Source organism: Drosophila suzukii, chromosome X, assembly GCF_043229965.1.
Source record: "Drosophila suzukii chromosome X, CBGP_Dsuzu_IsoJpt1.0, whole genome shotgun sequence".
NCBI classification, from domain to species: Eukaryota; Metazoa; Arthropoda; class Insecta; order Diptera; family Drosophilidae; genus Drosophila; species Drosophila suzukii.
The window spans coordinates 27415012-27439740 of NC_092084.1; the positions used below are offsets into that span (position 1 = coordinate 27415012).

Sequence of the window (24729 nt, forward strand, 5' to 3'; positions counted from 1 at the left end):
ATATATCTTATTGCATTGATATACAATTTATTCTTATGTATATGGCATTTATATGCCATATCTATACAATTCCTTCATATTTCGATGTATACTTGCTAGATTATACATTGTTATGCCTTATAGGTATTATACCTATAAGCCATATCCATACGATTCACTTATATAAATATATGTATATTTTTCAATACATTATTTTTTTTCACTTTTGTATGGATTTTTATGCATATCCATACATTTATATGGATATGCTTGGCGGTCTTAATAATATTGACAAACTTATATGCATAACATAGGTTTTGACCAATACGAGGAGGGGCGCGCCAACGACCACCTCCCTATAGTAGTTTTTGGACCCATTATCTTCCAAAAGCATGTTTACAGTACTAGTGTCACCCTCACTAGGTTTATATATCGTGTTTCAGTGATATACGGGTAAATTTTACCATTTATTCTTAAGTATATGGCATTTATATGCCATATCTATATAATTCAATCATGTTTTAATGTATATTTATTATATTATACATTATTATGCCTTATAGGTATTATACCTATAAGCCATATCCATACGATTCATTTACTAGTGCCGCCCCTCACTAGGTTTATATATCTTATTGCATTGATATACAATTTATTCTTATGTATATTGCATTTATATGCCATATCTATACAATTCCTGCATATTTCGATGTATACTTGCTAGATTATACATTGTTATGCCTTATAGGTATTATACCTATAAGCCATATCCATACGATTCACTTATATAAATATATGTATATTTTTTAATACATTATTTTATTTTCACTTTTGTAAGGATTTGTATGCATATCCATACATTTATATGGATATGCTTGGCGTTCTTTATAGTATTGACAATCTCATATGTATAACATAGGTTTTGACCAATACGAGGAGGGGCCCGCCAACGACCACCTCCCTATAGTAGTTTTTTACCCCGAGCTCTGCCAAAATCATGTTTACAGTACTAGTGCCACCCTTCACTAGGTTTTTATATCTTATTTCAGTGATATAAGTGTTAATCATTCTATTTATTCTTATGCATATGGCATTTAAAAGCCATATCTATACAATTCATTCATATTTCAATGTATATTTATAATATTAAACCATATTATGACATATAGGTATTATACCTGTAAGCCATATCTATACGATTCATTCACTAGTGCCGCCCCTCACTAGGTTTATATATCTCATTTCAGTGATATATGGGTAAACTCTATTATTTTGTATATGACACTTATATGCTGCCATATATATAAAAATGCATTTATATTTCAACGTATATATATTTACTATATTATACATTAATATGCCTTAAAGGTATTATATCTACTATAAGCCATATCCATACGATTCATTTATATAAATACATATATGTATAATTTTCTATACATCATTTTTTTTTATTAATATATGGGTTTCCTAAGCATATCCATATAATCCATTTAGTCTTATATGGATTAGATTGGTCTTCTTTATTGTATTGCCAAGCTCATATTGATAACATAAGTTTTGAAAAATAAGAGCAGCCGCCAACCAACGAACCGCCGCTACCATTGGAGGAACATATACTTACTTTTATATATGTCCTCTTTATTTTAATGGTCTCTTTATTTGAATTTCAATACCATAGGAATATTTATACATCGAATATGTTTGCCACTAATTTTTCGCGTCACTTATAATATGACGATACAGACTTGCTACCATAACATAAGTTTTGAACAATAAGAGGAGCAGCCGCCAACCAACCAACCAACCACTGCTACCATTGGAGGAACATATACTTACTTATTATATGGCCTCTCTTTACTTTAATGGTCTCTTTACTTGAATTTGAATACCATAGGAATATTTATATACATCGAATATGTTTGCCATTAATTTTTCGCGTCACTTATAATATGACGATACAGACTTGCTACCATAACACAAGTTTTGAACAATAAGAGGAGCAGACACCAACCAACCAACCGCTGCTACCATTGGAGGAACATATACTTACTTTTATATATGTCCTCTTTACTTGCATTATCAAAATACCATAGGAATATTTATACATGGAATATGTTTGCCACTTTATCATCGCGTCACTAATAAGATGACGATACATTTTGTTTGTTCAATATTTATTTATAATAATATATTGATTCTTTTATAGGTCTCTTATATTACTAGACCTTTTGCTAACCACAAAGTGGCGCGTGTTCTGCGCTGTTGCAAGCAAGCATAAATTATTATGCCGCTTGCAACATCTTTATTATCGAATCATCAAGCAAAGGATAAGCTTCAGTGGATCGCAGTATGGCAGCTGCTCAACCACTTACAACACCTTGCCTGTTACAAAAGTCGTTTACAATTGATTCTAGGCTTTGTCATTGTATTAAATAATGCTTTTATATGTAACTAGCGCGGCATCAGGTGATCAAAGATCCTCCCAATTTACTATGTTACAAATTACATTGGCATCACATCCATTGTCGTTTATAAAGTAAATTATAAACTTTAAATGGTTTAGAAGCCATACAATGCAAATTGCCCCTTATTTATCATTGCAGTCCAGCACGGATACGACCTTAGAGGCGTTCAGGCATAATCCAACGGACGTAGCGTCATACCACTGTTCGCTCGAATAAGTATTGTGCCATTGGTCCGTACCTGCGGTTCCTCTCGTACTACGCAGGAATGCTGTCGCAACAACGTTTTGTCATTAGTAGGGTAAAACTAACCTGTCTCACGACGGTCTAAACCCAGCTCACGTTCCCTTGCATGGGTGAACAATCCAACGCTTGGTGAATTTTGCTTCACAATGATAGGAAGAGCCGACATCGAAGGATCAAAAAGCGACGTCGCTATGAACGCTTGGCCGCCACAAGCCAGTTATCCCTATGGTAACTTTTCTGACACCTCTTGTTAAAAACTCTTTAAACCAAAAGGATCGATAGGCCGAGCTTTTGCTGTCCCTGTGTGTACTGAACACCGAGATCAAGTCAGCATTTGCCCTTTTGCTCTATGTGTGGTTTCTGTCCGCACTGAGCTGGCCTTGGGACACCTCCGTTATTATTTGAGAGATGTACCGCCCCAGTCAAACTCCCTACCTGGCAATGTCCTTGAATTGGATCATACCTGAGTAATTGGAGTTATACCAAATTTTCAAATCAAAAATACATAAATGCACCGTTTTATTAAAGAATTTGTTTGCGATTATATAACAAACTCGTGATACTTTGATCAAGAAGCTTGCATCAGAACCCAATACCATAAGATATAATAAATATATCCGTATAATGGCTAGGAAATGATACACGTTCCATTTAATCAAGTAAGTAAGGAAACAATAAGAGTAGTGGTATTTCATTGGCGATACCAAACCGAAGTCTAATATCTCCCACTTATTCTACACCTCTTATGTCTCCTTACACTGCCAGATTAGAGTCAAGCTCAAAAGGGTCTTCTTTCCAAGCCCGTTCCCTTGGCTGTGGTTTCGCTAGATAGTAGATAGGGACAGGTGGTGTGTCTCGGATCCCTCCGAACTTATTTTACGTGGCGTTTTCCACAATGAAGGGATTACAACCACGGCATTCTAATATACCCACAAGTTAGAATATAATGCACGGGTCTAGGTTCTGCGCCAAACCAACGCCCTGGACTAGCAGCTATAGCTATGTACATAGCAACCACCCCAGTAGCAATTCGAGTACTTACTTGTCGGGCAAGCACTCCCCCTTGCGTAGGGGCGAGATCTATCTAAAATCTCTACCGTTCTGTGGGTCACAGCACCCGAGTTGTATTACGCAACATCCACGTCGAGCCCGAGGACTCTACCCGCGATATAGGTGTCAACCACAGCCACCACGATACTCCCACTAGGGGGCCAACCTCAATGAGCAGTCTTGGAGCTGCTCAACCCGTGGTACCGAAATTACAGGCTCGGTGAGCCTCACCCCTTCAGCTCCGACAAGCTCGGATGGGGCAACCATTGCCATATTAGTCGCCTCCTACGACAAGCTATGGCAGGCTGTGGCAGTATTCTTCGCCGCTACCACACGGCAAAAGAGGGGAGGGACTAACGTCCCGGCGCCTGTGGTTCATCCCTCATCGCATCCATCCTTCGCCTCGAGAAGGCAGCATCGGCAAAAACTCCTAGGAGACGCATCCGTTCTGGGGTCTCAACTACTCCCGCGACGATCCATCTTCCATGGTCTCGAACGACTCCGAGGGCATCCAGGTCCCGCAGATCGTTATACAGGCGGCATTCACACAGTATGTGGCGCCAGTCCTCTCTTGCCACGCCACATGAGCATGCGGTCGTGGTGCTGAGGGTTCTGCCTTGCAGAAATGCGTTCATCAACCCGTGTCCTCTCAGCAAGAATCCGGCTTTGAGGGTAAAGACAAAGTCTTTCCTCTTGTAGATGAACGCTGCCTCTGGGAAAAACTCGCGAGTCACGGAGCCGTGTTCCGCGCGATCCCATCTGAGTTGCCACTCATTTAGCAGACGTTCGTCTAGCAGCGCCATCTTAGCTTTCCAGTCCAACACGGACAGGTCCTGTCCGTGGAGCCAGTCGCTCTCATCCAGGGGGACATCCTTCCTCAGCTTGAACTTCACGGCAATCCTGTGAGCATCCAGATCCATTGGAGGAGCACCAGCAAGCACCTGCAGTGCCACCGTGGACACTGTGCGGCATACCGGTAGGCATCCTAAAAGGATGGACCTCTGGCACGAGGTGAGGAGTTTAAGGGACTTGCCCCTACTCGCCGCCTTGTACCAGACCGAGGCACCAAAGAGTGCACAGGGGACCATGAGTCCGCTGTAAATCGTCCTCTTAGCACGGGAGCTGAGCCCCCAATCGACTCGAAGCACCCGCGCTAGTCCTCCGGCAACTCCAGCCAGCCGATCTCTGAGAGCAGAGATATGCGGGAGAAAGCTCAACCGCTCGCCAACTAAGATGCCAAGGTACCGGCATTTGGTGACGTAAGGCAGGCTTGCTCCAGCAAACCGTACCGTCGGTCTCCTCGTGCGTGAAAGCTGTCCTTTCAGCAACATTATTGCCGTCTTGCTGGTTGACACACTCACTCCAACCTCAGCTCCCCAGGCTCCCACGATGTCCATTAACTGCTCGCCCTTCCGCTCCAGATCGGCAGATCATCTGCAAACGCGCTCAGAGCACAATGTGGCTCCAAGCGCTGAAGCAGCACATCCATCAGTAGGTTCCAAATAAATGGACCACTGACAGACCCTTGCGGGCAGCCACGTGTAACCGCAACTGTGGCTGCTTCATACCTGCTGATGATGCTTGCGCTCCGGCCGGAGAAATAGCTTTTCCACAAGTCGATTTTTCGACAGCCTACTTCGACAAGCCGATCCAGCACCGCACTCCACTCCACGTTGTCGAAAGCTCCCTTGAAGTCGACAAAGATTCCAAGGACTCTCCTCTCGCGGCTGTTGGCGACGGTGTTTTTGGCGTGCATCCACGCATCCTCCACGCAGCGTCCAGGCCTGAATCCGAATTGCCATCTGCAGCCAACCGGTAGCACATCCTTCAGTCGATTCACCATGATTCCTTCCAGCGCCTTCCCGAACACTGGCAAAAGGCATATGCCACGATAAGAGGCAGGATCGCTCCTGTCCTTGTCTGGCCCCTTTACAAGCGGTATCACTCTCGGGTGCTTCCACTCGGCCGGAAAGTATCCTTCCGAGAGGCACCGAGAGTACAGCTTCGTCAGGTGCTGGGGGATGGCACGCCATACCTCCTTGACAATACCGCCCGTGATGCCATCCATACCCGGCGATCGCCGGCTTCTCAGCCTTGCGACGCTGGTAGCCACCTCGAAGGCTTCGAGGATCGGTGGGGCACCAGGGGGTAAGTCATCTCGTGCTGTCGACTCCGCAACAGGGAAGAAGTTGCGGAGGAGCATATTTGCGCAGTCGTGCCACGTTACGGAAAGCGCGCCGTTCGACCGGAGACATCCGAGATCGGTTGTCTTCTTCCGGCCTCGGCATATTCGGTATACGTGCCCCCATGGATCATCATTGTGCCGTCCCACGAAGTCCCGCCAGTTTTGCTCCTTTGTCGTCAAGATAAGCTTCTTGTACTGGCCTGAGGCAAATCTCAGTCCAGCGGCAAGTTGCTCAGCATCGTCGGTGCCACTCCGGCGAGCTGCCTGCAGCCTACGCCTCAGTCTCCGGACCTCTTGGCGCTTGGTACTCAGCTCAGGATTCCACCATATTACGTTTCCCCTTGCTGCAGGTATCTTGCGCCCTATCACCCTGTCACATACTTCATGTACGATGGAGCGAAGGGCAGACACATGGTCGTCCAACGGCGATTCCTCCAGTTCCTCAAGGCTTTGTGCTGCACTCCTTAACTCTACACTGAATCTTCGCCAACTTGCATTGGAGAGCTTCCATTGCGGTACCGGAGCTAGGCTCTCAACGGTACTGCTCGGATCTGGAGTAACCTCAACAGTAATGATGTTGTGGTCACTCAGCTCCCAGAAGTCAACTCTCCAATCGTATGTTGCCCATACTCGCGCTGCTTCGTTGGCGAAGGTCACGTCGATATTACTTCTGGAGCGGTAATTATCAAACGTGAACACCTGGCTGGCCGTATTCAGCACACTGGCACCGCTTGCAATAATCCACTCGTTCATGAGCTGTCCCCGTTCGCGGTTCAGGCGGTCTCCAGAGTTGTCTGGGGATTTGCTGAACCACATAGGGGAAATTGCGTTGGCGTCAAGTCCGAGGATTGTCGGTGTTCTGCTAGCTAATAGCAGAACCGTATCCAGGTAGTCAGTATAGGGCTCCAGAGCAGCTAGATGCTGGCAGTATACGGAGGCCAGAAAGATGGTGCCATATCCTCCCGTGACACTCACGCACACTCCGTAGTCCGTCGTCAAAGCATCGATGGGCATGCAGATGGCAGATGGGTCGTCAACGATGATGGCAGCTTTTTTCCTCCTATCGGCGAAGATCCTCATTCCTCCAGGCAGTCCAGTTAGTCGCTTGTCCGCGTCCACATAGGGCTCCTGGACTAGTGCGAACAGGTGGCCAGCATCTCTCATCTGCTTGGCAAGCTCGATGACAGCGCAACGGCCTCGACCACAATTCGCTTGGATGAAGCTAAACATTATTAATGTAGCTTGCACCCTGGCTAGCAGCGCGCCGTATATCGGGCAGCCACCCGAAAGCATATAATGCCCCGAGGGCATACCCTTGTGACGGCAGTTGCGGCAGTCCACCGCATTTCTGCACTTCGCCGCGACGTGGTCGTTCTGTCCGCACTGGCGGCAGACCTGTTTCTCTCGGGGGTATCTGCACTCGCTGACCTTGTGGTCAAATCCGAGGCATCGGTGGCAGGCGTAGGTGCGCTCCTGAGAGCGACAGCGGTAAGAAAACCACTTGACGTACACCCTCCCGCCTTCGAGAACGGACAGCGCCTGGTCATCGACCTCCAACGTCACATTAATTGTGGCGCCGTCAGCAGCTGACCAGGGCTTAGTCGCCAGGACCACCGCCTTCTGGAACTCCTTCAGGCTCATCTCCTCGAAGTTCTTCTCCTTGAGCTCCATCATAAATTTGTCGGGTCCCACGGAGGTGTCCACATCCTGGACCGTCACACGTGGCTTTGCAGCGGTGTTCTTCGACACCTTTAGGCCCACCTCGGCGAACTTTGCGGAGGCAACGACTTTCGTCATCTCCGCCTGCGAAGGCGTGCGAATGATCGCGCCACCCCGCTTCAGCTCACGCACCTCGTGCACTCGTACGCCCAGAGCGGGCGCTACCTCCTTGCGGATCTTCTCCGCGATCTGCCTTCCTGACAAGGCCGGGTCGTCGCACGCGACGACCGCCGACCATGTCTCCCGGATCTTTCGCGGTGCGGCTACGGGGGCAAGGGGGGCAACAGGGGCAGCAGGTGGGGCGACTAGGTGCGCGCCTCTAGTAGCGGTGGCTGCATATGAGGCGGCCGAGGCGACCGGTGTCTGCCACTTCAGGCGATCCTCAAGAACTCCAATCCGGATCAGCAGGGCTCCGAGGATCTCCTCGTAGCGGTTTGCCAATAATTGCGTCTTGATGCCCACGGTAGGGCTTGTTACGTGGGACATCCTCATGATATCCGGCACCGTTTCCCCCCCACTCTCTGTCCGAGAAGGATCTTTTCAGTCTGGCAGGTGCCACGAAGGTCCCTTCCTTAGCGGCAGCAGCGGCAGCGTCAGCGGCGGGGGCAGCGGCTGCGGCAGCGGCGGTCTTGATAGTCTGCACCTCTTTAACGCGCGATGCCTCCCTCGATGACGCCCTAGAACGTCCTTTGGAGCGCTTCTTTTCTCCGGGTGCAACATTCTTCGCCTTAGCCCCCTTCGCGGACGATGCAGATGATGAGGGGCGACCCTCTTCTGGCAAGTCCCAGTCCTTGTCCGTGTCAACAATATTGGCCCACGATTCCGCGTCGAGCGCAATCAACTTAGCTTTCGGGTTTTCTCGCTCCTTAGCTTGGCTGCGCTTCCCATTGGCGCGCATCTCGCCCTCGCTCATCGAATCAACCTCCTCCGACATCTCTTTGGTGGTGTTAAAAATAGGACTCAAAAATACACTCACCCAGTTTTTGTTAAGGCCAAGTAGCCTTTTCAGCTCGATTCAAATTTTTTCAAACAAAATAAATTACCAAAAATGCTTTCAATTGTTCACAAAAGGAAAACGCGTATTCCGCCGCCTCCGGCGTATGTATGATCACGCGAGCAACACTCCTCGACCGCGCAGCCGAACCACGGACTCTGACACCACTTCCGCCAATGTAACTTTTGAGGAAACGCGAAAAAACGAATTTTCGAACAGAGCAAAATAATCAGGTACGATACTTGAATCCTCCTTACACTGCCAGATGACAGATGTGTAGATAGGGACAGTAGGAATCTCGTTAATCCATTCATGCGCGTCACTAATTAGATGACGAGGCATTTGGCTATTTTTTTTTTTTTTTTGATCGCTAAGGCATGGAAATCTTCGAAAGATACTAGGTCTGCCATCACCTTGTGTGGTCACAGTTTGTCTAGCATGTACGATTCATTGCTCTATCTGAACCTTCTTCACTTTGAGGGTTCCACAACGCATACGTACTAAAACCATCCTTATATGTTTTTTGTTGTGCGATGTTTATGCCTTATGGATGTTTTGCCAAGGCAGCCGGCATTTATATTTGAACCAAGGCATAAGCTACGTCCAGCCTCTTGAGTATCCACTATAATACATGAACTGTCTAAAACAGCCAAGACTTCCTCTTATTACCTGTATACTTATGATATGGCTATCATATTTATTAAGAAGGCCCTTCGCAATCAACCGTTTTACGGATTGACCACTCCAGATCCCCCGCCAGTTAATAGTGGCAGAATGAAACTCAATATCACCTGTCGCTACGAATTTGCGCCGCAATTCGCGTCTTATGTCCGGGGTATCGTATCTTTGGATTTTGCGCTGGTGCGCATCGTCCAAAGAGTGTCCGTCATTTGTCACCTGAATGTCGATCACATCAATGTGATTTGGTCGGAGTACCACCAGGTCGGGTTTATTGAGGCCGGATTCGCCCTGCAGACTTGGCTCAACAATGACCACGCAGCCTCTCTCCTCAAGTCCCCGCTTGATTCGATTTACTACGCAGTTGTGTCTAGCTACCCGCCTCCCATGCGAGCGATAGCATTTTTGCATGATGTGGTTTGATGTTTCGGGAGCATCACATCCTGCACGACACTGTCGATCCAATTCGTGCCTTCCCCTCGTAGTACGAGACTTCGTGGGTAGGGCATTTATCCGCAGTTTAATTCCGTCTCTATATTCCTTCCCTGTTAGCAAACGCGTGGGTTGACTAACCCATCCGTGTTGTGGACCATAATGGCCCGCTTCACGGAGACCGTTGCCATCAACAGACACGAACAATCTATTTGCCCAATACTCTTCTATTGCCGGACGTGTTAGCATTTCATTTTGTTCCGCTAGCAACCTAACTCGGGCCCTTTGCATTTCGTCTTCGATGAAAGAGCTGGCCACTTCGGATTGCTCGAAGTGAGGCCATTTTATATTGCTCAATCGTCTTAGACGAAGCATCGGAGCCATCCATCTTAATGATGGAATCCCGAGTCCCCCACACTTTGGGGGGGCGTGAACGAATGCTATTGGCACATCCGGTGGTAAATCTAGCCATTTACGCACATAGAATCGTATCAATTTGTCGGATTTTCGTAACACACCTATCGTCACACTCCCAAGGGTTAGCTTGTGATAGAGTTGTGGGATAAGGACGGTTCGAAGGGCAAATATCTTCTGTTGAGGCTTAAGAGGGGCTTGTGACAACCTTTGTAGCTTTGGACCAATGTCCTCAGCTGGGTTGCACTTGACCCTCCCGTTTGCATTGAAAATGATGCCTAAATACTTCCACTCGTTAGTTCGCTTCAATGCCGGACACCCGTTCAAGCCTACTCGGAAGGTATGTGGAATGTGTTAATTGATAATCGTTATAATTAATAAGAACTAATTGGTTTAACCCAATTAGTATTCTTAAAAATTTTAGCAAGAAAGTTCCACAATTGGCTACGTAACTAAACTATCTGGGAAACAATTGACCAACATAAATGCCAGACACTCTATTTACCCAGAACGAGCACATAAACCATGTTATTGTTTCCCAATCAAGCCCGACTATCTCAATCTTCAGAGCCAATCCTTATCCCGAAGTTACGGATCTAATTTGCCGACTTCCCTTACCTACATTATTCTATCGACTAGAGACTCTTCACCTTGGAGACCAGCTGCGGATATTGGTACGGCCTGTTGAGAAGTTTGCGTGTCCCCACCATAAATTTTCAAGGTCCGAGGAGAAAATATCGACACAACAGTATATGTCATGCTCTTCTAGCCCATCTACCATATCTCTCTGCGAAAGACTTCCATGGTAGTACGGCTATAAAACAGAAAAGAAAACTCTTCCGATATCTCTCGACGGCTTCTTTATGGTCGTTCCTGTTGCCAGGATGAGCACGAGGCCCATATTTAATAACAAACGGATACTCAACAGGTTACGGAATTGGAACCGTATTCCCTTTCGTTCAAAATTATTCAAGTATATTAATTAGCTTTATTTATATAATATAATATATTTGTATGGCATTTGTGTTTTACTTGAAAATTTTCGGCTTTCGCCTTGAACTTAGGACCGACTAACTCGTGATCAACCACTGTTCACACGAAACCCTTCTCCACTTCAGTCCTCCAAGGTCTCATTCGATTATTTGCTACTACCACCAAGATCTGTACCAATGGCAGCTCCATGCAGGCTTGCGCCAAACACTTCTACGCATACCATTGTACCTTCCTACTCACTAAAGTTTCAAAATTTATATCACAAGTAATATAAATCATCTACTTTAGCGGTAATGTATAGGTATACAACTTAAGCGCCATCCATTTTAAGGGCTAGTTGCTTCGGCAGGTGAGTTGTTACACACTCCTTAGCGGATTTCGACTTCCATGATCACCGTCCTGCTGTTTTAAGCAACCAACGCCTTTCATGGTATCTGCATGAGTTGTTAATTTGGGCACCGTAACATTACGTTTGGTTCATCCCACAGCGCCAGTTCTGCTTACCAAAAGTGGCCCACTGGGCACATTATATCATAACCTTGAACTTCATATCAAGAAAGTTAAGGTTCTTACCCATTTAAAGTTTGAGAATAGGTTAAGATCGTTTCGACCCTAAGGCCTCCAATCATTCGCTTTACCAGATAAGATTATTTTATATAACATTAAAATGCACCAGCTATCCTGAGGGAAACTTCGGAAGGAACCAGCTACTAGATGGTTCGATTGGTCTTTCGCCCCTATACTCAATATACTCAATTCTGACAATCGATTTGCACGTCAGAACTGTTTCGGTCTTCCATCAGGGTTTCCCCTGACTTCAACCTGATCAAGTATAGTTCACCATCTTTCGGGTCACAGCATATATGCTCAAGGTACGTTCCAGTTAGAGGCATAAATAATATAAATATCATTATACATAACTATATAGAACGCCCCGGGATTGTGTTAATTAGCTATAAATAGTTAAAAAACTAATCCCATTATTAGTCAAGTTAATTACGCTATTAGGTTTATATCCCAATAACTTGCACATATGTTAGACTCCTTGGTCCGTGTTTCAAGACGGGTCCCGAAGGTATCCTGAATCTTTCGCATTGTTAATCATACAAGTGCATATAATAAACACAAAAATCAATGATAATTATGCCATTATATAATTCCGAAAAATTAACGCACTGTATTCATATAAATCTATCAGCACTTTATCAAATTAAAAACATTTATTCTGTGTTAAAATGCAAGCAAATTAATTTGAATAAACTATAAGTTATATTTTATGATAAATTTTGTATGCTAATAGATTACAATGTCCTTATATGGAAAAAATGCACACTATTATCATAATATTGTTTAAATATTACAATTTTAATGATGAATTTTCCATAACGGATATTCAGGTTCATCGGGCTTAACCTCTAAGCAGTATCACGTACTGTTTAACTCTCTATTCAGAGTTCTTTTCAACTTTCCCTCACGGTACTTGTTTACTATCGGTCTCATGGTTATATTTAGTTTTAGATGGAGTTTACCACCCACTTAGTGCTGCACTATCAAGCAACACGACTCTTTGGAAACATCATCTAGTAATCATTAACGTTATACGGGCCTGGCACCCTCTATGGGTAAATGGCCTCATTTAAGAAGGACTTAAATCGTTAATTTCTCATACTAGAATATTGACGCTCCATACACTGCATCTCACATTTGCCATATAGACAAAGTGACTTAGTGCTGAACTGATTTCTTTTCGCTCGCCGCTACTAAGAAAATCCTGGTTAGTTTCTTTTCCTCCCCTAATTAATATGCTTAAATTCAGGGGGTAGTCCCATATGAGTTGAGGTTGTGTATAACTTTTATTTGCAATTAATTCTTTATATATAATGATAAAACATTTTATTAAATTCGTTATATTTATATGTATATATTTGTATGGCATTTGTTTGGTCTAACGAATCAACGAAGAATAATAATATAGTCAACGGCTTTCTATTTTCTAATCGTTAATAAGAGACAATTCTAGATAAATTTTTTATGCTAGACATTTCTCAGTATTATTTGATTGAAAAAAAAAATATTTCTCTTCGTTTTTCACATTCAAATTAATTTACTAATGTGAGATAATGTTTTTCATATATTTGTTAATATTATGAATAAAATAATTAAATTATTATTATCCAATAATATACCATATGCTTATAAAATTTCATTATAAAATTTGTATAAACTTAATTAGCATAGTCTTACAACCCTCAACCATATGTAGTCCAAGCAGCACTATAAAATTAATTAAAGTACATAACAGCATGGACTGCGATATGCGTTCAAAATGTCGATGTTCATGTGTCCTGCAGTTCACACGATGACGCACAGTTTGCTGCGTTCTTTATCGACCCATGAGCCGAGTGATCCACCGCTTAGAGTTTTATATATTGGTTTGTTAATTTTGTCATATATGTTTTTATTGAAAGAAATTAAAAATACACCATTTTACTGGCATATATCAATTCCTTCAATAAATTTATTTTTATACCTAAAACGAATGCTGCGAAATGTCTTAGTTTCATATAACCAATAATATATCAAGTATTTTTTTAATGGCATTTACGGTATTAAATACTTTTTAGCGATATATATTGAAATTCATATAAAACATTAACCTGTATTAATCAGGTACAACATTGTACATTTTAGGTTGTTGCATTATCCAATGTATGCGCATAACTGAGATGAACAATACATATCGCAACGCGTGTATATTATGGTCCATATACACACAGTGTTTTATTAATTGCATTTAATATACAATATAATAATAATATCAAATAATTTTGATTTGCTTGTTCGAATTTGTTATTTGTTTGCTTTTGCTTTCTTGCTTATTTATTTCTCTTATTTATTACAATAATATATTTATATATTATATATTTCTTATTACAATTATTATATTTCGACTTGCTTTTTCGAAATTGTATTTGATCTATATATATAAAAACAAGGAAGAACGCTATAGTCGAGTACCTCGACTATCAGATACCCGTTACTCAGCTAAATAGGGATATGCAAGTAGCAAAGCGAGATTAAAATGCGCCACATACCGGCGGTATACAGATTTAAGCGTTATGGGCGTTAGAGTGGGCGTGGCAAATTTTTTTTGGACCAATCGATAGGTATTGACAAGACCAATACATTTCAGTTACATTTGTTTATCTAGCATGAAAATTGTGGGCGTCACAGGTTTTCGCGGTTTGTGGGCGGTAAAGTGGGCCTGGAAAACTTTTTTTTGGACCAATCGATAGGTATTGATGAGAACAATACATTTCAGTTAAAATTTTTTATCTAGCATGAAAATTGTGGGCGACACAGGTTTTCGCGGTTTGTGGGCGTTAAAGTGGGCGTGGCAAACTTTTTTTTGGGTCAATCGATAGGTATTGATGAGAACAATACATTTCAGTTAAAATTTTCTATTTAGCATCAAAACTGTATGAGCCACAGTCTTGGGCGGTTTGTGGGCGTTAGAGTGGGCGTGGCACTCTACTGAAACAAACTTGCGCTGCGCAGGAATCTCAGGAATCTGCGTGCCTAATCCCAGTATTGTAACTCTCATAGTTTCCGAGATCTCAGCGTTCATACGGACAGACGGACAGACGGACAGACGGACAGACGGACATGGCTAGATCGACTCGGCTAGTGATCCTGATCAAGAATATATATACTTTATGGGGTCGGAAACGCTTCCTTCTGCCTGTTACATACTTTCCGACGAATCTAGTATACCCTTTTACTCTACGAGTAACGGGTATAAAGATCATATTTTTGGCAATTTATATTTTATTTGTATTACTATAATAATGTTATTATAATAAAAACAAATTTTTTTATTAACGGTAAGGATATTAAACAATAATGATCCTTCCGCAGGTTCACCTACGGAAACCTTGTTACGACTTTTACTTCCTCTAAATAATCAAGTTCGTTCAACTTTTGCGAAACAACCGTAACACACAAGGCGTCACAGTGATCACGTCCGGAGACCTCACTAAATAATTCAATCGGTAGTAGCGACGGGCGGTGTGTACAAAGGGCAGGGACGTAATCAATGCGAGTTAATGACTCACACTTACTGGGAATTCCAAGTTCATGTGAACAGTTTCAGTTCACAATCCCAAGCATGAAAGTGGTTCAGCGGTTTACCCGGACCTCTCGGTCTAGGAAATACACGTTGATACTTTCATTGTAGCGCGCGTGCAGCCCAGGACATCTAAGGGCATCACAGACCTGTTATTGCTCAATCTCATTATTGCTAGACGCAATTTGTCCATTTAAGAAGCTAGTGTCCTTATAATGGGACAAACCAACAGGGACGGCCCCATTTATATAAACACATTCAAACACAATAAACATTTTACTGCCACCATGAATGAAGGCTATATAAGCTTCAACACCATAATCCTGAAGATATCTATTTAATATATTTGAGTCTCGTTCGTTATCGGAATTAACCAGACAAATCACTCCACGAACTAAGAACGGCCATGCACCACCACCCATAGATTCGAGAAAGAGCTATCAATCTGTCTTACACACTTATGTTCGGACCTGGTAAGTTTTCCCGTGTTGAGTCAAATTAAGCCGCAGGCTCCACTCCTGGTGGTGCCCTTCCGTCAATTCCTTTAAGTTTCAGCTTTGCAACCATACTTCCCCCGGAGCCCAAAAGCTTTGGTTTCCCGGGAAGCGACTGAGAGAGCCATAAAAGTAGCTACACCCAATTGCTAGATGGCATCGTTTATGGTTAGAACTAGGGCGGTATCTGATCGCCTTCGAACCTCTAACTTTCGTTCTTGATTAATGAAAACATCTTTGGAAAATGCTTTTGCTTAAGTTAGTCTTACGACGGTCCAAGAATTTCACCTCTCGCGTCGTAATACTAATGCCCCCAAACTGCTTCTATTAATCATTACCTCTTGATCTGAAAACCAATGAAAGCAGAACAGAGGTCTTATTTCATTATCCCATGCACAGAATATTCAGGCATTTGAAGCCTGCTTTAAGCACTCTAATTTGTTCAAAGTAATTGTACCGGCCCACAATGACACTCGTTTAAGAGCACTAATGCAGGTTTTTAAATAGGAGGAACATATGAAAAAATACAAGTATCTAAGCACATGTAAGAACTCCACCGGTAATACGCTTACATACATAAAGGTATAGTACTAACCACAATTGTAAGTTGTACTACCCGTATGAAGCACAAGTTCAATTACGAACGTTTTAGCCGCAACAACTTTAATATACGCTATTGGATCTGGAATTACCGCGGTTGCTGGCACCAGACTTGCCCTCCAATTGGTCCTTGTTAAAGGATTTAAGGTGTACTCATTCCAATTACAGGGCCTCGGATATGAGTCCTGTATTGTTATTTTTCGTCACTACCTCCCCGAGCTGGGAGTGGGTAATTTACGCGCCTGCTGCCTTCCTTAGATGTGGTAGCCGTTTCTCAGGCTCCCTCTCCGGAATCGAACCCTGATTCCCCGTTGCCCGTTGCCCGTTGCAACCATGGTAGTCCTAGATACTACCATCAAAAGTTGATAGGGCAGACATTTTAAAGATCTGTCGTCGGTACAAGACCATACGATTTGCATGTTATCTAGAGTTCAACCAATATAACGATCTTGCGATCGCTTGGTTTTAGCCTAATAAAAGCACATGTCCCATAAGGTTCATGTTTTAATTGCATGTATTAGCTCTAGAATTACCACAGTTATCCAAGTAACTGTTAACGATCTAAGGAACCATAACTGATATAATGAGCCTTTTGGGGTTTCACTTTTAATTCGTGTGTACTTAGACATGCATGGCTTAATCTTTGAGACAAGCATATAACTACTGGCAGGATCAACCAGAATAATGTTTTTATTCATATTTCATTCATATTTTCGAATAGTAATTAGCAATATAAATTTTATAGATTGTTTTCTATCGAATACGGCCATTTTTATATAGCATTCGTATACGTTTGTTTTCAATATATACTTGTTTCGCCACTAATAATAACAAGTTTTTTAATTATTGATGTTAAAAAAAAGAATTATCTTATCTTCTTTAAAACACAATATTTTGTAATATGTAATAATATTTTCTTTATATATGCATATTTCATTCTAAAATATCATTTTTGTTCGACATACGTCATTATTGTATCCACACATGTACAATTTTTGTTTAACCAATATAAAATATTGAGTTAAATCATTTGTATTTTGATGATAAATTTAAAATTTATCTGTATATATTCATATAGATTCTTTGGTAATATATAATATAAAACCGAGCGCATATATGATATGTACTTTAAAAATAAAATATATTTATAATTCGCTTTTACGCCTTTTTGTGTAAACTAATATTAAATAGTTAAGATAGAGGCAGAAAGGTCAAATATACATTTACAATGTATATCTAGTTATCCTGCCTCTGTTTTATAAATGGTTTAAAGTTAACGATAAACTTGGGAAACAATTTGTTATTCTATGTATAATAGAAACACTTGGCCTTTGTTTCGACTTTATTATCTTGGGCTTAAAATATTAACCGCGGAGCCAAGTCCCATATTCATAAATGAACACAGAAACAAATTTGACGGATAATATCTTATCTACCGACTATTGTCAATAGGAGATGGCCGGCCCATTGACCATCCTATAGTAGTTTTTGGACCCATTATCTTTAATTCGGGTATTTTCAATTGTCTTTGCCACCCAACCATTTGAAACTCTCTCTTAAAATAAGAGAATACACATATAATTTCATTATATGGATATATCTTCTTCATTTTATTTGCTACATCACCATATAATAGTTTTTGAACCCGTAATCTTCAATTCGGGTATTTTCAATTATCTTTACCAACCAACCATATGGTATTCTTTCTTATAATAAGAGAATACATGTATATATCCATTATATGGATATATGGTCTTTACTTTATTTGCTACACCACCCTATAGTAGTTTTTGAACCCAATATCTTCAATTCGGGTATTTTCAATTCTCTTTGCCAACCACCCATATGGTATTCTCTCTTATAATAAGAGAATACAAGTATATTTTCATTATATGGATATAATGCCATTTATTTTTCAATATCCATATAATTCATTTAGTTTTGTATGTACAAAACAAGTTTTCTTTATAGTATTGACAAAATCATATGCATACGCATAACATAAGTTTTGACCAATACGAGGAGGGGCCCGCCAACGACCACCTCCCTATAGTAGTTTTTTACCCCATGATCTTCCAAAAGCATGTTTACAGTACTAGTGTCACCCTCACTAGGTTTATATATCGTGTTTCAGTGATATACGGGTAAATTTTACCATTTATTCTTAAGTATATGGCATTTATATGCCATATCTATATAATTCAATCATTTTTTAATGTATATTTATTATATTATACATTATTATGCCTTATAGGTATTATACCTATAAGCCATATCCATACGATTCATTTACTAGTGCCGCCCCTCACTAGGTTTATATATCTTAATTGCATTGATATACAATTTATTCTTATGTATATGGCATTTATATGCCATATCTATACAATTCCTGCATATTTCGATGTATATTTGCTAGATTATACATTGTTATGCCTTATTGGTATTATACCTATAAGCCATATCCATACGATTCACTTATATAAATATATGTATATTTTTCAATACATTATTTTTTTTTCACTTTTGTATGGATTTGTATGCATATCCATACATTTATATGGATATGCTTGGCGTTCTTTATAGTATTGACAACCTCATATGTATAACATAGGTTTTGACCAATACGAGGAGGGGCCCGCCAACGACCACCTCCCTATAGTAGTTTTTTACCCCGAGCTCTGCCAAAATCATGTTTACAGTACTAGTGCCACCCTTCACTAGGTTTTTATATCTTATTTCAGTGATATAAGTGTTAATCATTCTATTTATTCTTATGCATATGGCATTTAAAAGCCATATCTATACAATTCATTCATATTTCAATGTATATTTATAATATTAAACCATATTATGACATATAGGTATTATACCTGTAAGCCATATCTATACGATTCATTCACTAGTGCCGCCCCTCACTAGGTTTATATATCTCATTTCAGTGATATATGGGTAAACTCTATTATTTTTCATATGACACTTATATGCTGCCATATATATAAAAATGCATTTATATTTCAACGTATATATATTTACTATATTATACATTAATATGCCTTAAAGGTATTATATCTACTATAAGCCATATCCATACGATTCATTTATATAAATACATATATGTATAATTTTCTATACATAAATTTTTTTTTATTAATATATGGGTTTCCTAAGCATATCCATATAATCCATTTAGTCTTATATGGATTAGATTGGTCTTCTTTATTGTATTGCCAAACTCATATTGATAACATAAGTTTTGAACAATAAGAGCAGCCGCCAACCAACCAACCGCCGCTACCATTACTTACTTTTATATATGTCCTCTTTATTTTAATGGTCTCTTTATTTGAATTTCAATACCATAGGAATATTTATACATCGAATATGTTTGCCACTAATTTTTTGCGTCACTTATAATATGACGATACAGACTTGCTACCATAACATAAGTTTTGAACAATAAGAGGAGCAGCCGCCAACCAACCAACCAACCAACCACTGCTACCATTGGAGGAACATATACTTACTTATTATATGGCCTCTCTTTACTTTAATGGTCTCTTTACTTGAATTTGAATACCATAGGAATATTTATATACATCGAATATGTTTGCCATTAATTTTTCGCGTCACTTATAATATGACGATACAGACTTGCTACCATAACATAAGTTTTGAACAATAAGAGGAGCAGACACCAACCGACCAACCGCTGCTACCATTGGAGGAACATATACTTACTTTTATATATGTCCTCTTTATTTGAATGGTCTCTTCATTTGAATATTAATACCATAGGAATATTTATACATCGAATATTGTTTGCCACTAATTTTTCGCGTCACTAATAATATGACGATACAGACTTGCTACCATAACATAAGTTTTGAACAATAAGAGGAGCAGACACCAACCAACCAACCGCTGCTACAATTGGAGGAACATATACTTACTTTTATATATGTCCTCTTTACTTGCATTATCAAAATACCATAGGAATATTTATACATGGAATATGTTTGCCATTTTATCATCGCGTCACTAATAAGATGACGATACATTTTGTTTGTTCAATATTTATTTATAATAATATATTGATTCTTTTATAGGTCTCTTATATTACTAGACCTTTTGCTAACCACAAAGTGGCGCGTGTTCTGCGCTGTTGCAAGCAAGCATAAATTATTATGCCGCTTGCAACATCTTTATTATCGAATCATCAAGCAAAGAATAAGCTTCAGTGGATCGCAGTATGGCAGCTGCTCAACCACTTACAACACCTTGCCTGTTACAAAAGTCGTTTACAATTGATTCTAGGCTTTGTCATTGTATTAAATAATGCTTTTATATGTAACTAGCGCGGCATCAGGTGATCAAAGATCCTCCCAATTTACTATGTTACAAATTACATTGGCATCACATCCATTGTCGTTTATAAAGTAAATTATAAACTTTAAATGGTTTAGAAGCCATACAATGCAAATTGCCCCTTATTTATCATTGCAGTCCAGCACGGATACGACCTTAGAGGCGTTCAGGCATAATCCAACGGACGTAGCGTCATACCACTGTTCGCTCGAACAAGTATTGTGCCATTGGTCCGTACCTGCGGTTCCTCTCGTACTACGCAGGAATGCTGTCGCAACAACGTTTTGTCATTAGTAGGGTAAAACTAACCTGTCTCACGACGGTCTAAACCCAGCTCACGTTCCCTTGCATGGGTGAACAATCCAACGCTTGGTGAATTTTGCTTCACAATGATAGGAAGAGCCGACATCGAAGGATCAAAAAGCGACGTCGCTATGAACGCTTGGCCGCCACAAGCCAGTTATCCCTATGGTAACTTTTCTGACACCTCTTGTTAAAAACTCTTTAAACCAAAAGGATCGATAGGCCGAGCTTTTGCTGTCCCTGTGTGTACTGAACACCGAGATCAAGTCAGCATTTGCCCTTTTGCTCTATGTGTGGTTTCTGTCCGCACTGAGCTGGCCTTGGGACACCTCCGTTATTATTTGAGAGATGTACCGCCCCAGTCAAACTCCCTACCTGGCAATGTCCTTGAATTGGATCATACCTGAGTAATTGGAGTTATACCAAATTTTCAAATCAAAAATACATAAATGCACCGTTTTATTAAAGAATTTGTTTGCGATTATATAACAAACTCGTGATACTTTGATCAAGAAGCTTGCATCAAAACCCAATACCATAAGATATAATAAATATATCCGTATAATGGCTAAGAAATGATACACGTTCCATTTAATCAAGTAAGTAAGGAAACAATAAGAGTAGTGGTATTTCATTGGCGATACCAAACCGAAGTCTAATGTCTCCCACCTATTCTACACCTCTTATGTCTCCTTACACTGCCAGATTAGAGTCAAGCTCAAAAGGGTCTTCTTTCCCCGCTAATTATTCCAAGCCCGTTCCCTTGGCTGTGGTTTCGCTAGATAGTAGATAGGGACAGGTGGTGTGTCTCGGATCCCTCCGAACTTATTTTACGTGGCGTGTTCCACAATGAAGGGATTACAACCACGGCATTCTAATATACCCACAAGTGAGTATATAATGCACGGGTCTAGGTTCTGCGCCAAACCAACGCCCTGGACTAGCAGCTATAGCTATGTACATAGCAACCACCCCAGTAGCAATTCGAGTACTTACATGTCGGGCAAGCACTCCCCCTTGCGTAGGGGCGAGATCTATCTAAAATCTCTACCGTTCTGTGGGTCACAGCACCCGAGTTGTATTACGCAACATCCACGTCGAGCCCGAGGACTCTACCCGCGATATAGGTGTCAACCACAGCCACCACGATACTCCCACAAGGGGGCCAACCTCAATGAGCAGTCTTGGAGCTGCTCAACCCGTGGTACCGAAATTACAGGCTCGGTGAGCCTCACCCCTTCAGCTCCGACAAGCTCGGATGGGGCAACCATTGCCATATTAGTCGCCTCCTACGACAAGCTATGGCAGGCTGTGGCAGTATTCTTCGCCGCTACCACACGGCAAAAGAGGGGAGGGACTAACGTCCCGGCGCCTGTGGTTCATCCCTCATCGCATCCATCCTTCGCCTCGAGAAGGCAGCATCGGCAAAAACTCCTAGGAGACGCATCCGTTCTGGGGTCTCAACTACTCCCGCGACGATCCATCTTCCATGGTCTCGAACGACTCCGAGGGCATCCAGGTCCCGCAGATCGTTATACAGGCGGCATTGACACAGTATGTGGCGCCAGTCCTCTCTTGCCACGCCACATGAGCATGCGGTCGTGGTGCTGAGGGTTCTGCCTTGCAGAAATGCGTTCATCGACCCGTGTCCTGTCAGCAAGAATCCGGCTTTGAGGGTAAAGACAAAGTCTTTCCTCTTGTAGATGAACGCTGCCTCTGGGAAAAACTCGCGAGTCACGGAGCCGTGTTCCGCGCGATCCCATCTGAGTTGCCACTCATTTAGCAGACGTTCGTCTAGCAGCGCCATCTTAGCTTTCCAGTCCAACACGGACAGGTCCTGTCCGTGGAGCCAGTCGCTCTCATCCAGGGGGACATCCTTCCTCAGCTTGAACTTCACGGCAATCCTGTGAGCATCCAGATCCAGTGGAGGAGCACCAGCAAGCACCTGCAGTGCCACCGTGGACACTGTGCGGCATACCGGTAGGCATCCTAAAAGGATGGACCTCTGGCACGAGGTGAGGAGTTTAAGGGACTTGCCCCTACTCGCCGCCTTGTACTAGACCGAGGCACCAAAGAGTGCACAGGGGACCATGAGTCCGCTGTAAATCGTCCTCTTAGCACGGGAGCTGAGCCCCCAATCGACTCGAAGCACCCGCGCTAGTCCTCCGGCAACTCCAGCCAGCCGATCTCTGAGAGCAGAGATATGCGGGAGAAAGCTCAACCGCTCGCCAACTAAGATGCCAAGGTACCGGCATTTGGTGACGTAAGGCAGGCTTGCTCCAGCAAACCGTACCGTCGGTCTCCTCGTGCGTGAAAGCTGTCCTTTCAGCAACATTATTGCCGTCTTGCTGGTTGACACACTCACTCCAACCTCAGCTCCCCAGGCTCCCACGATGTCCATTAACTGCTCGCCCTTCCGCTCCAGATCGGCAGATCATCTGCAAACGCGCTCAGAGCACAATGTGGCTCCAAGCGCTGAAGCAGCACATCCATCAGTAGGTTCCAAATAAATGGACCACTGACAGACCCTTGCGGGCAGCCACGTGTAACCGCAACTGTGGCTGCTTCATACCTGCTGATGATGCTTGCGCTCCGGCCGGAGAAATAGCTTTTCCACTAGTCGATTTCTCGACAGCCTACTTCGACAAGCCGATCCAGCACCGCACTCCACTCCACGTTGTCGAAAGCTCCCTTGAAGTCGACAAAGATTCCAAGGACTCTCCTCTCGCGGCTGTTGGCGACGGTGTTTTTGGCGTGCATCCACGCATCCTCCACGCAGCGTCCAGGCCTGAATCCGAATTGCCATCTGCAGCCATCCGGTAGCACATCCTTCAGTCGATTCACCATGATTCCTTCCAGCGCCTTCCCGAACACTGGCAAAAGGCATATGCCACGATAAGAGGCAGGATCGCTCCTGTCCTTGTCTGGCCCCTTTACAAGCGGTATCACTCTCGGGTGCTTCCACTCGGCCGGAAAGTATCCTTCCGAGAGGCACCGAGAGTACAGCTTCGTCAGGTGCTGGGGGATGGCACGCCATACCTCCTTGACAATACCGCCCGTGATGCCATCCATACCCGGCGATCGCCGGCTTCTCAGCCTTGCGACGCTGGTAGCCACCTCGAAGGCTTCGAGGATCGGTGGGGCACCAGGGGGTAAGTCATCTCGTGCTGTCGACTCCGCAACAGGGAAGAAGTTGCGGAGGAGCATATTTGCGCAGTCGTGCCACGTTACGGAAAGCGCGCCGTTCGACCGGAGACATCCGAGATCGGTTGTCTTCTTCCGGCCTCGGCATATTCGGTATACGTGCCCCCAAGGATCATCATTGTGCCGTCCCACGAAGTCCCGCCAGTTTTGCTCCTTTGTCGTCAAGATAAGCTTCTTGTACTGGCCTGAGGCAAATCTCAGTCCAGCGGCAAGTTGCTCAGCATCGTCGGTGCCACTCCGGCGAGCTGCCTGCAGCCTACGCCTCAGTCTCCGGACCTCTTGGCGCTTGGTACTCAGCTCAGGATTCCACCATATTACGTTTCCCCTTGCTGCAGGTATCTTGCGCCCTATCACCCTGTCGCATACTTCATGTACGATGGAGCGAAGGGCAGACACATGGTCGTCCAACGGCGATTCCTCCAGTTCCTCAAGGCTTTGTGCTGCACTCCTTAACTCTACACTGAATCTTCGCCAACTTGCAT

At 42.8% G+C, this 24729-nt stretch overlaps 1 long non-coding RNA gene and 2 other non-coding genes across 3 annotated transcripts in view; 1 reads left to right on the forward strand and 2 right to left on the reverse strand.

Annotated features, from left to right (window-relative positions):
- Nucleotides 1–8990, forward strand: part of LOC139353469 (uncharacterized) — a 32043-nt gene extending 23053 nt beyond the window's left edge. The window contains exon 2 of the long non-coding RNA XR_011604758.1: nt 8929–8990. This is a non-coding gene — a long non-coding RNA (uncharacterized lncRNA). The remainder of the gene's footprint in view (nt 1–8928) is intronic.
- A 4408-nt stretch (nt 8991–13398) lies between these two features.
- LOC118878701 (5.8S ribosomal RNA) lies at nt 13399–13577 on the reverse strand. Its single transcript, XR_011604831.1, has one exon. It is a non-coding gene; the product is annotated as a 5.8S ribosomal RNA (ribosomal RNA).
- Nucleotides 13578–15056: 1479 nt separating this feature from the next.
- On the reverse strand, nt 15057–17058 carry LOC118878696 (small subunit ribosomal RNA). The gene has a single exon (XR_005015223.2). It is a non-coding gene; the product is annotated as a small subunit ribosomal RNA (ribosomal RNA).
- Between the last annotated feature and the right edge of the window lie 7671 nt (nt 17059–24729).